Raw genomic sequence first — 10,478 nt, forward strand, 5'->3', positions numbered from 1 at the left:
GCTGTACCAGCCTGGGGATATTTGGCTGGGGCACTCTGAGCAGTTCGGAGACTTTGAGATACCACTTCTGTAGAGATTTGCTACACAGCTGCTGTCAGAAGAGCTGCCTCTGTCCTCACCTGTAGCAGTGACACCTCTCTGGTAAGTGCAGCCTCCTGCCAAGCAACACGTCCCAAAGTCAGGTATAGCTGCATTGAATCTGCCTTAAAAGATTGAAAGGGATCTTTGGAAATGAATTGCAGCCCTCATCAACTGGGATCTAAATGAACACTGGGCTAGAGGTCCTGAACAACCCAAAGCACTTGAGGCCAGGATATCTTTCTGCCACATTGGCACCTGAAACTCCCTTAGTTTCAGATCCAGTGTTGACTGACATCCTGAGCAGTGCAGAACAGGTCCTGCACCGCTGGGAGCACTGACACCAACCTGCATGCAACTCATGCTCAGAAGCCTGCAGATTCAGCCCACTCTGGCAATCAGAGTAACCCTGCTCTCTACTGAGTTGTAAGCTCCCAAGTGGCCTCTCTGCAAGAAAAGAAGCATTCAAAATGTGTATTCACATTGATGAAGTGGGCACAACCACTGGGAGGACACGTGGAATGGATGTCACTTCCTCTCCCCAGCAACTGCAGGAACAAAGTTGTGTTATCGTAGTGGGTCTCAGCAGCTAGCTTCCGGACATGCCATGCAACCAGGACCAAAAGGTCTTCTGAAATAACAGTGCCTCCAGCCCAGAAAACACTGCAGTCCACATGGGGAGACCTTCTACCGGACCTCTGAAGGCCAAAGAAGAGTTAACTGCAGATCTAAAACCCAGCAAGTTGCCGGGATACCTTGGGGCACGATCTGGTTACACTTGTGCAAACAATCTGGCACCAGGCAGTGAGGCACACGCCTTTGCATTTAACATTTCTGTTTTCCCAAGCCTTACCATCAGCTGTCGGCATAAAGGACTGGGAATATATGTTCAAGATAGAAAGCATTTCTAGAAACTGGCTATTCTTCAAAGGCATATTTACTGGATGTTCCACTAGCCACAATCCAATAAACGCGCAGCAATATTACATTGGGCAAAAATATTTGGGATAAAAGAAGAATGAAAATCCTATTACCATTTTTCATTCTATATTTTTTATCAGCAATCTACATGACACTATAAAAATCCTTGTTGTGGCCAAGTCTGCAGATGCCAGCAAGACTGGCAGTAGGGAAACAACAAGCCCGACTGGACTATCAATACACAGCAATCTGAAGTGGCTGAGAGTTGGCCGCAGTCCAGGAAAACTTGATTTAAGATTTAAAAAGTCAAATGCAAGGTAAGGCACCTGAGACCAGACATGCAGGTTACACTTACAGGATGCAGCCTCGGAAAGCAGTTGCCTTGAAGAGAATTTAGAGGACAAGCACAGATTGCATAGAAGGACTCCTCTGATCCCTCCACAGAAAGGGCAGGCACCAACAGCGAGCATTCCTTCTTGTTCATGGCACCAGTGACTTCTGGAAAGCTGCGTCCAGTCTCTGTACCATCCTGTAAGGAGAAAGAGATAATAAAGAAGTCAGGCAAAGAGAAAAGAATGACCCAGGAGCTGTGTGCTGCGTGCTTCTGCAGGAGCCCAGTCCTGCTGGCTCACCAAAGATGTAGCTGAGAAGGGATCTGATTTCTGCTATGGGCACTCTTATGGGGAAAGGCAACTGTGGGGCTACTGTGGGAGAGGGATACCGTGGTGCCTTTTCTAAGACAACTGCAAAAAGCTGGAAATGAGAAATTTCACCTTGAAAGAACACCCAACAGAAACAAGTGAAGGCCATTTAGTAATGGAAGCACTTGCTAGAGAACGAGGTGAAATTATGGGATTAACTGTTTTCCAGAAGCCACTCTTTCATTTGCCTTTTGGGAGAAATTTTATAGGCAGCTAGACAAAACAGGGTTGTTTTAAGCCCAGCTGGTCCCAGCGCCGTGCTCTTGCACAACACATTTGGGGTGACTGTTTCTCTGTATTTGAGGGAGTGAAGGAAGCATTGCAAGAAGACTTGGGCAGCCTGAAAGATTTTGCTAGCTGCCTCCAACCCTGCACTACACTCTGGGGGATGCTTGCACTGCTTAAGCTTTTTGTCCTGTAAGTTATACGACCGTCTCTTCACAAATTAAGCAAACAGAGATTCCCTCCTGCAGAGCTGAAAATCTCAGTATCAATTTCTCCAGTTCTCACAAAATCCTCACCATTTTGGCTCTGGAGAAAATGCATAAAGAACCCCTGTCTGCTCTTAGTTACAGCTGGGGAGCTCTACAGACATCAGTGAGGTTTCATGGTGTAACAGAGCAGAAATCAGCTCAGCATGCTCATCTTCTCAAGCTAAGTCTGTCCTTCTGTTTCGATAGATTAGCACTTTGCCTGCATTTCTCCCTGCACAGTGATGCCAGCCTGGCCACAGCAACAGTGAGCAGTGAGCAGCAGGAGGCCCCGCTCCATCCAGCACCAGCTCCCAGATCTCTAACAGGGGCGGCTTTTGTTCTCCTGGTGCCTGTCTGATCTCTCCAGCCCTGACTAACAGCACTCTGCATTCCTCCTCCAGGGCCCCCTCCCCACGTAACTCCATGAAACAGTCTATTACTTTTCTATTTCAAATCCAGATCTGGCATCGGAGCAAAAATAAAAAGTGATCAATCATCACACTGATGCAGAAGGGTCTTTCTTCTCTCTCTCTCTCTCTCAGTTTTGTAAGCTGAACTGTCAAAAATGAGAATTCATCTTCTGTTTGAATACGCAGGGAACACGCAGAGTTGGGCAGTGTGATACAAGGAGTGTATTTTCCAATTAAAGTGAAAAAGAATGCATTGAAGAGAATAAACTGGTAATGCTAAACCTACCTGAACATCTTCCTGCTACGGGAGGCTGGAAACTTGTCACAGCTGCAGGGTGAACTACACCGCCACTACACCTGAACTACACTACCAGTCTGACATGCCCCACATGCACATCACCTCCTGGCTCCTAAATCTAAGTCTACAGTGGGAACCAGGCAACTTTTCCAGTTGTAGACTGGATCTTGGGTGGGGTACCAAAAGCAAGTTCGTTCAGTAGATCTGAAGTCCGTCCAGACACTGCCATCCCCTCCCTCTGGGGCAGCAGCAGTGCTCATCACAGAACAAGCAACTTCCTGATTGCAAAGCAGAACTTCCCTGGAACAAAATGCATTTCAGAGCAAACACGTTAGGAAAAAAAAAAAACAAAACAGGCTGTGCATGTTCAGGTTAACTTTCCTTAGCCATTTCCAGCAATGAGATGCAGGTCTGATGGGCTTCCTCCAGACTCCTCTCCATTTGTATGGGCTTGTGTTTTACTTAAGGCTAGGACAGCCCTTCTGACCTTACTGCATGTAGGTCCACGCTGCAGAACTAGATTCCTTTCAGACAAAACTAAATGACAAGATGTGCTCCAAAAATTCACCTAGCTGTCCCAGTTGCTACTGAATGTTCCAATCATAGCTAGTGGATCCCCCCAAAATGCACATAGCAGATCGGCACCAAATGCTGCATTCCCCAGATCTGCTGCACCTTGCTGCTTGCTAATGTGAGCACAACCACTACAAAGCCTCTCAAACTTCCCAGCAAGCACTGTAGCTCTCAGAACAAAGAATAGCTGGGCTGAGGCTCAGGTAGAACCTCAGGTGTGTTCTCATGCCGGAGGCACTAAAGGAAACAAAAGGGCAGATGAATTTCTGTAAAGAAATAATCAGAAAGATTAAGGATTAGTCATTATTTTTGCATTTGATAAGTTATTGTAGCATTAATTTCCTACAACCGTTTTTTCTTAGGTGCTGTGTGTACAACCAAATTCTTTACAGGATCATATCAGGTACGATACTGACATGCTCAGATGACAGCTTCTGTAAGGTGTACTCATTCACTAGTTATTTTCCAATTATCCTGTAGCTGTGGTGTGATGAGTAATCTCGTACAGGGAGAGGAAACCTTAATTTGACTGCCCTGAAAGCAGGTTACTGTGATTTCTAATGAGTGTCAAACAACAACAAATCCTAACTGACCAAAATGGAAGGTAACTGGCTAGTGTCATGTCTAATTTCTCTAAACAATGGTATCATTAAATTCTCCTGCTATGGCTGATTTTGAATTGGCAATGAGAATGAGTTACGCCTGCTACAGAAGGATCTCATATTTCTCCTCTGGTTGTATCTTTGATGTATTTAACTTTATGGTTTCCATTTTAATATTTGTGCCCTTCTGTTAGTGATGACAGATGTCTGGAGATTTGTGGTTCAGCTTCTTGATGGCAGAGAAATCAGTAAATGCAGCACCTGGGTGTACTATCAGATGAACGGGTCACCTTAAATGTGTACTCTAAACCCAAATATAGGAGGTGGATATCCCTAAAAGATTGCAGAAAGATCGCATTACTTTCAAAAGCTGGTAGCAAAGCTGCAGGAAAGCACCGAGTTGTCTGTTGGACAGTTCAGCTGTCTCCTGCTCAGTGGAAGAAGAAGAAACACACTTCTTGCCCAGTGTGGCACAGTGTTGCCGAGACGTAATGAGGAGCACCTAGAAGCAGAGAGCCAGATGCATGTGAAGCTCAGACAATGGCTACGATAGGAATACAATTTATACAGCCAAACACAGATACAGCTACGCTTCCACGCTGTTACTATAGGCGAGGAAGAAAACGTGCACTCTCTTCCCAGTTAGCTCATCTAGCGTTGTCAGCAGGCTTGCACCAGAACAAGTAGTTTTTGTTCCTACCCAGTTCCTCCTCCTTTATCTGCAGGTAATCAGGAACAGCTGCATGCTTAGGTAAGCCCTTACTCAGACACATAAATATAAATTCTCTGAGATGTAATTGCTACATCAGCTACAAAGAGAATACATATTTTATGTCCTATAATAAAACACGACCAAACAGAATATGTATTTTATATACTACAATAAAGCATGGCTACCACAAGAACTTTCCAGCAAATGCTGCTGTGCAAACATTCACTGTGAGAACGCAAATAATCCCAAAGGGAAAGGAAGATTCTCGCTCCTCCTGCTGGTCACTGCTCACCCCCATTCCTCCAACGCACCTTGTGATAAAAGCTCCATCTCCACCAACAGTGCTGCCATTCCAGCTCTTACCTCCAGTTCTCAGTTAAAGCCACAGTGACTGCCACGGAAAGATCCCAGCTCAGTCAAAATCATACTGAGGTTTTAGAGTCTACTTACAACACTGAGTAAGATTATACTGTCAAAAAGCAACTTCTTTGCAAAGAAAGACCACTAAGCCTTGCGTGATCCCCTTGGCTTTGTATCATGTGCAAAATTAAAGATCCTGCATGCTGTGGTGTTGCATTCATCTTTAATATCACTATTAAAACACGTCAGCAGAAGAATTTGCAGGACAAGTGCCTCGTCCCTGCCGACTCCCATTGCTCACCCCAAGCCATAACTCTGTCCCCTGCCTGTATTTCAGCCTTTTTGATCATGGTTTCTTTTAACCTACGTTCAGAAGGGAGTTGCACTATAATCCGTCATGCAAAATTTTGTTCAAACAGTCTGGAAGACCAAATGGATTTACGCTACCTAGACTGATAGTTATTTCATTAGCATAAGGGATCAAATCAGCCTGACATGATTTACCTGCAATGTATCCACGCTGACTCACACCTATTACAGTAAATTTGTTCTTTCTAAAAAAATCAGCTGCAAACTGGCTGCAAATGAAGGCATCTCAAAGATCTCCCTGAGAACAATGTTTATCTTGGATCTTTGCCTCCCGTTATGATTTCTGTTGTGACGCAGCGTACCCATTTTTGCATCGTTTTAGGAATGAACCAGAGGGTGTGGTACAACTGGGGAAAGAATTCTCTCTCCAAAGAGGGTTGCTACAGTCAAGGACACTTGATTTATTTCAGAGGCTTCAGCAGAAAGAATTAAACCTCGTATGAGACGCTCAAAATAAGCTTTTGTCTGATCTGGTTTTCTGTGGGCCCTGACGAAGCACTTTGTGTAAGGACAGCATGGCGTAGGAACATCAGTAAGGTCTTCCTTCACAGTGCCCAACCACAACACCAACTTCTACATCAAACAAAACTATTTAAAAAAAAAGGCCTTTCCATACACTATTCTCACTGTGGGAAGAAATTCCTGACATGTAACCTAAATCTTTTCCCACCCAATTCAAATGCATCATTTCTTGTCCTACCCCTGTCTGACAGGAGACTCAGGTACAATTAATATGTTTTCATACGCCAGGCAGAAAGACCTGTTGTTCCTTCCTCTAGGCCACAGAGAATTTTCTCTCAAATTAAACCTCCACTTCGCCTGCTCCACTCCTCGTTGGGGCCTACAGATTAGACAGGCTTTAAAATCACATTGAGGGATCTTGCTCTAGCAGGGCTTTCAGTGCAATTGCTTCTTGGGTTTTTTTGGAGGAAAGACTTCCTCGCAGGCACTGAGCTGAAGTCCAGAGAAATGAAGTCCTCTGACACACTCAGTCAGAACAGGCTTTCTCTTTCTTTTCTGTCTCTCCCAGGCATCTCTTCTCCTGACCCAAGCAGCAGCTCAGGAGGCCTTTTCACTTTCTCTAGGTATACAAGATTGTTTTTTAAAGGCTCTTTACTCCTCACAATGTCTTGTAGATAATAATGAGCTTCCTTCCATGTGGTGTTGGCTCACATCTGAATGCTGTTCAGACACCAAGCAAAGCCCACAAGGACTCGTACTGATGCAGCAGCCTGGGGTGTCATTCCAGCTGTGTGTTGACTTCTTCTCACAGCCATCCTTCTCTTTCTGCTCCTGTCTGCCTTTGGTTTAAATCCTGAACTCTTCCAAGAGAAGACAGACTCCTCTCTGAAGAAGAGGATCCTCTGTGCACAGATACCTAAATCTGCTTCCTAAGTAAGAGTATGAACCCCTCTTTACATTAAAATAATTTTCTTTCATAGAATCATACAATAATGATTTGGGTTGGAAGGGTCCTGTAAGATCCCCCCCTTCCACCCCCTGCTGTAGGTAGGGACACCCCTCTCTAGCCCAGGTTGCTCACAGCCCCATCCAGCCTGGCCTTGAGTGCTTCCAGGGAGGAGCATCCACAGCCTCTCTGGGCAGCCTGTGCCAGTGTTTCACTGCCCTCACAGTAAAGGATTTATTCCTAATACCTAGTCTAAATTTACCCTTTTCCAGTTTAAAGCCATTTCCCCTCATCCTGTTGCTACATGCCCTTTTAAAAAATCCCTCTCTAGCTTTCCTTTAGTCCCTTCAGGTCCTGGAAGGCCACTATAAAGTCCCCCTGCAGCCTTCTCTTCTCCAGCCCTCTGATCATCTTAGTGGCCCTCCTCTGGACCCACTCTAACAGCTCCATGTCCTTCCTGAGTCGGGGGGTCCAGAACTGAACACAGTACTCCAGGTGGAGTCTCATGAGAGCAGAGCAGATGGGCAGAATCGCCTCTCTCACCCTGCGGGTCACACTTCTCTTGGTGCAACCCAGGATACGGTTGGCCTTCTGGGCTACAAGTGCACATTTTCATTTAGCTGTTGGCTAAATACTCAGTAGAGATTCTACACAAAGCACTTAAGGACTGCAGAAAGATGACTTGGGAGCTGAGCGCATACAGCAGCAAGTTAATTTTTGTCTAAGGAAGAATTCTTGGATAGAACGATGCTTACGAAGGTCCACTCCACAGGCAGGCTATTGGGTAATCTGTCTGTTACCAGCTGAATCATTAAATTACATTTTTAATTTCAACTGTTCCTCAGCACTGGCAAGCTACATGCAACATCCTGCTGAGGGCAAAGTGAGTCAAGTGGTTATTAAATGGTCACAGTTAAGAGGTAGAACAAAGGTTCATTAAAGCAAGCACAGAAAACCAAGTCTCTTCCACTGCACAGTAATGCTCTGTGAGGCCTCCCCACTGCTTGGCACGGTAAAATAATATAGCCAGAGATGATATTTTTTTCCTCCTATATGTACTCTCATTTAGTTTCCAAGGGGGGAAGAAACTTTCGAAACTCTTAAAGATTCGCCTACTGTGTGTTAAATGAAATAAAGTTAACCATGACAGTCACCGAGGCGCTCCGAGCCTGCTGCGTTGGGTGAGTTAATGGAGTGGGTAAGAGGTGTCCTGGGGGAGGAAGAGGAGACAGCTAGGCTTATCCCTAACTACCCAGCAGCCTCCATTCAGCACAAGTCTCAAGGGTGTGACTAAAGCTGAAGCACATACTTAAGCATCATTGACTTCAAACAGTTTTAAACACATATTTAACATCAGGCAGAAGCTTTGATAATTTGGGACCTTAGTCAAATCTAAAGATCCCTAGGAAATGAGGAGATGCTGTGGATGTTTAGGTCTGGCTCCAAGCACAGGATACGCATGGCACTCCAGGTTTAACTAACTCCCTTAGTTAGCAATAACCTGCAGACTACCAGGGAATCTTCAGTCTCTTCTCAGTCAGCATCATCAAAGTCATGACAATGCTGCAGGAGGCATTCACTTTTCATTACATGTGATCACTGAAGCTAGCCACGTACTGTATAATTAGTGAAAAATGAATTATTTAAGTAACTTGCATTTAACAAATAGCACTGGCATTCTGATTGCAATTCAGTATTCATTTACCATCAAAAGACCTTCTTCTGATACAGGAAATGGATTTTTCTGCTTCTAAGCCCTCGCCAAATTGAGAATTTTTCCTGGCTTTTTGCACAAAAAGTCCTACGTTCTGATACAGGTTTGAGGGTCAGTAGCCATAAGGTAGCTTATCAGACAGTCTGACCCCTGAGCAGGTTCCTAGCTGGATTAAACCCAGCTGTGTACTGCTGTGAATGGAGGGGGAAAAAAGATTGGGAAAATGATAGGTTTTCTCTCATTTGACAGAGATCTTGCTTTTCTGTCTTTTTTCCTCTTCTACATTTTCATGGTTTTGTAGACAGGTAATTACATGTCTGATGCAAAGACCAACCCTCATAGTTCCTGTTTCAGAGCTGACAGGATTTGGTAGCAATTTTATCACAGCAGTCACTCACAGCCAGTATGAATGTAGCCAGGGTGCAGCTCGGGTGGAAGAGGGAAGACCACCTCACCAAGGCTTCTGAATGGGAGACCCACTGGAATCAGACATTGACTTACAGCTCTTTCCTTTAGCGTCACCTTCTAAACTTGGGAGCGGAGGAGCTGAAGCCATACAGACCTGAGCTATGTTCTCTCCACATAGGACAGGGTTGCAATACCAACCCAGCTTGCTTTCAGTTAGCACACCTGAGCAGAACTGCACCCCAAGCAGTAAGCCTGCTCTCTCAGGAAGGCAGTGAAGTGGGGTGAACATAAACAGCCCTCAGCTTGCACCATGTTCTAACAGCCAGCTGAGCCCTGCAGCTCCTGGCACTTCCATGCTGGCATCAGCAATGGCAGAGGCACTCACTCTGCCTGTCCTCCTGCCCAGACACGCTCTGCATTTCTCACAGAGCCCCACAGCTACATCAGCTGTGAGCTAGTGAGCACAAGTCATTTGTGGAGGACGTGAAGGGAAATACCTCTGAACTCAAAGCATCACAGCCCACATGGGGGCTATCTTGCAGCTTTCTGCACAGCATCTGAGTGGGCTCTGCTAGGGAAGAGAGGAAAGCAGTGCAGAAGGACTACGCTGACACTTGCACCAGGATGCTGGCTTTGCTGCACTGTCATTAGCTGGTCGGAGAAGGTCAGAGAGAGAGCTACACTGTTAAAGACTGCCAAAACCAGGTGTCAATGAAGAAATGAAACAATGACAGAAATAAGCAAAGTGTACAAATGCTTGGATTAACAGCAGCTTCCACTCACCTGGTGTCGAATCTCATCAAAACCCCTCTAGCTCATCGCCAGCACTGCTCAGAAACAGCAGCATGCCATCCCTGGGCCTGCAGCACAAACAGGACAAATAGGCCTTTTTGATAGACATGAAGGAAAGAGTGAAAACAGCTTTGCAGGTTTGCTAGTGGTAGAACAGCCAGTAGAGAAACTGATATCCCCCATACAGAATCCAGTGTCATGGATGGGATAGGTCCTGAAATTACCACCAAACATTGTCCCTCTGGAAACCTGCTCACAGCATTACCAGCTGCTCCCCCAGCGCCCACTCTGTATTTCAGATCACTTTGGTCTGCTTTTCAGCTCTCTTCGATACAGATGCCTCCTGTGTTCCCATCTGAGGCTTTGTGCACCCCAAGCAAAACGCTGTTTTATCTATCTCACACGTGTAATTTCCATTTTGTAGGAGGGAGAAATCGAAAAAGACACGAGCCCTGCCTCTGCTCCAGCCACGAGCTTATACCCACTCAAAGAGCGACAATCTAAAATCTGCTTTGGGCGAGAAGACAAAATCAGGAGCATCACAACTAAATTGGGATGTCTGGCCACTTCAGCCACGCCACAGCTACGCTCTGCTGGCGCTGCTGAACCCTCTCAGGCTGCCCTTTAGCACTGTGTCCCTTTCTAAAACTGCCAGCGCC

General features: G+C 45.6%; 1 long non-coding RNA gene across 2 annotated transcripts in view; it reads right to left on the minus strand.

The window, feature by feature from the left end:
• LOC125698172 (uncharacterized) overlaps window positions 1-9,889 on the minus strand; it is a 39,880-nt gene extending 29,991 nt beyond the window's left edge. The window contains exons 1-3 of one of the 2 annotated variants that reach the window (XR_007379099.1): window positions 9,811-9,889; window positions 2,870-4,558; window positions 1,355-1,528 (exon numbers count right to left, since the gene is read on the minus strand). This is a non-coding gene — a long non-coding RNA (uncharacterized LOC125698172). Of the gene's footprint in view, window positions 1-1,354; window positions 4,559-9,810 lie in introns of both variants that reach the window. The other variant, XR_007379098.1, reaches the window with a different exon arrangement.
• Between the last annotated feature and the right edge of the window lie 589 nt (window positions 9,890-10,478).

This window comes from Lagopus muta, chromosome 10 (genome assembly GCF_023343835.1).
Source record: "Lagopus muta isolate bLagMut1 chromosome 10, bLagMut1 primary, whole genome shotgun sequence".
Lineage (NCBI taxonomy): Eukaryota > Metazoa > Chordata > Aves > Galliformes > Phasianidae > Lagopus > Lagopus muta.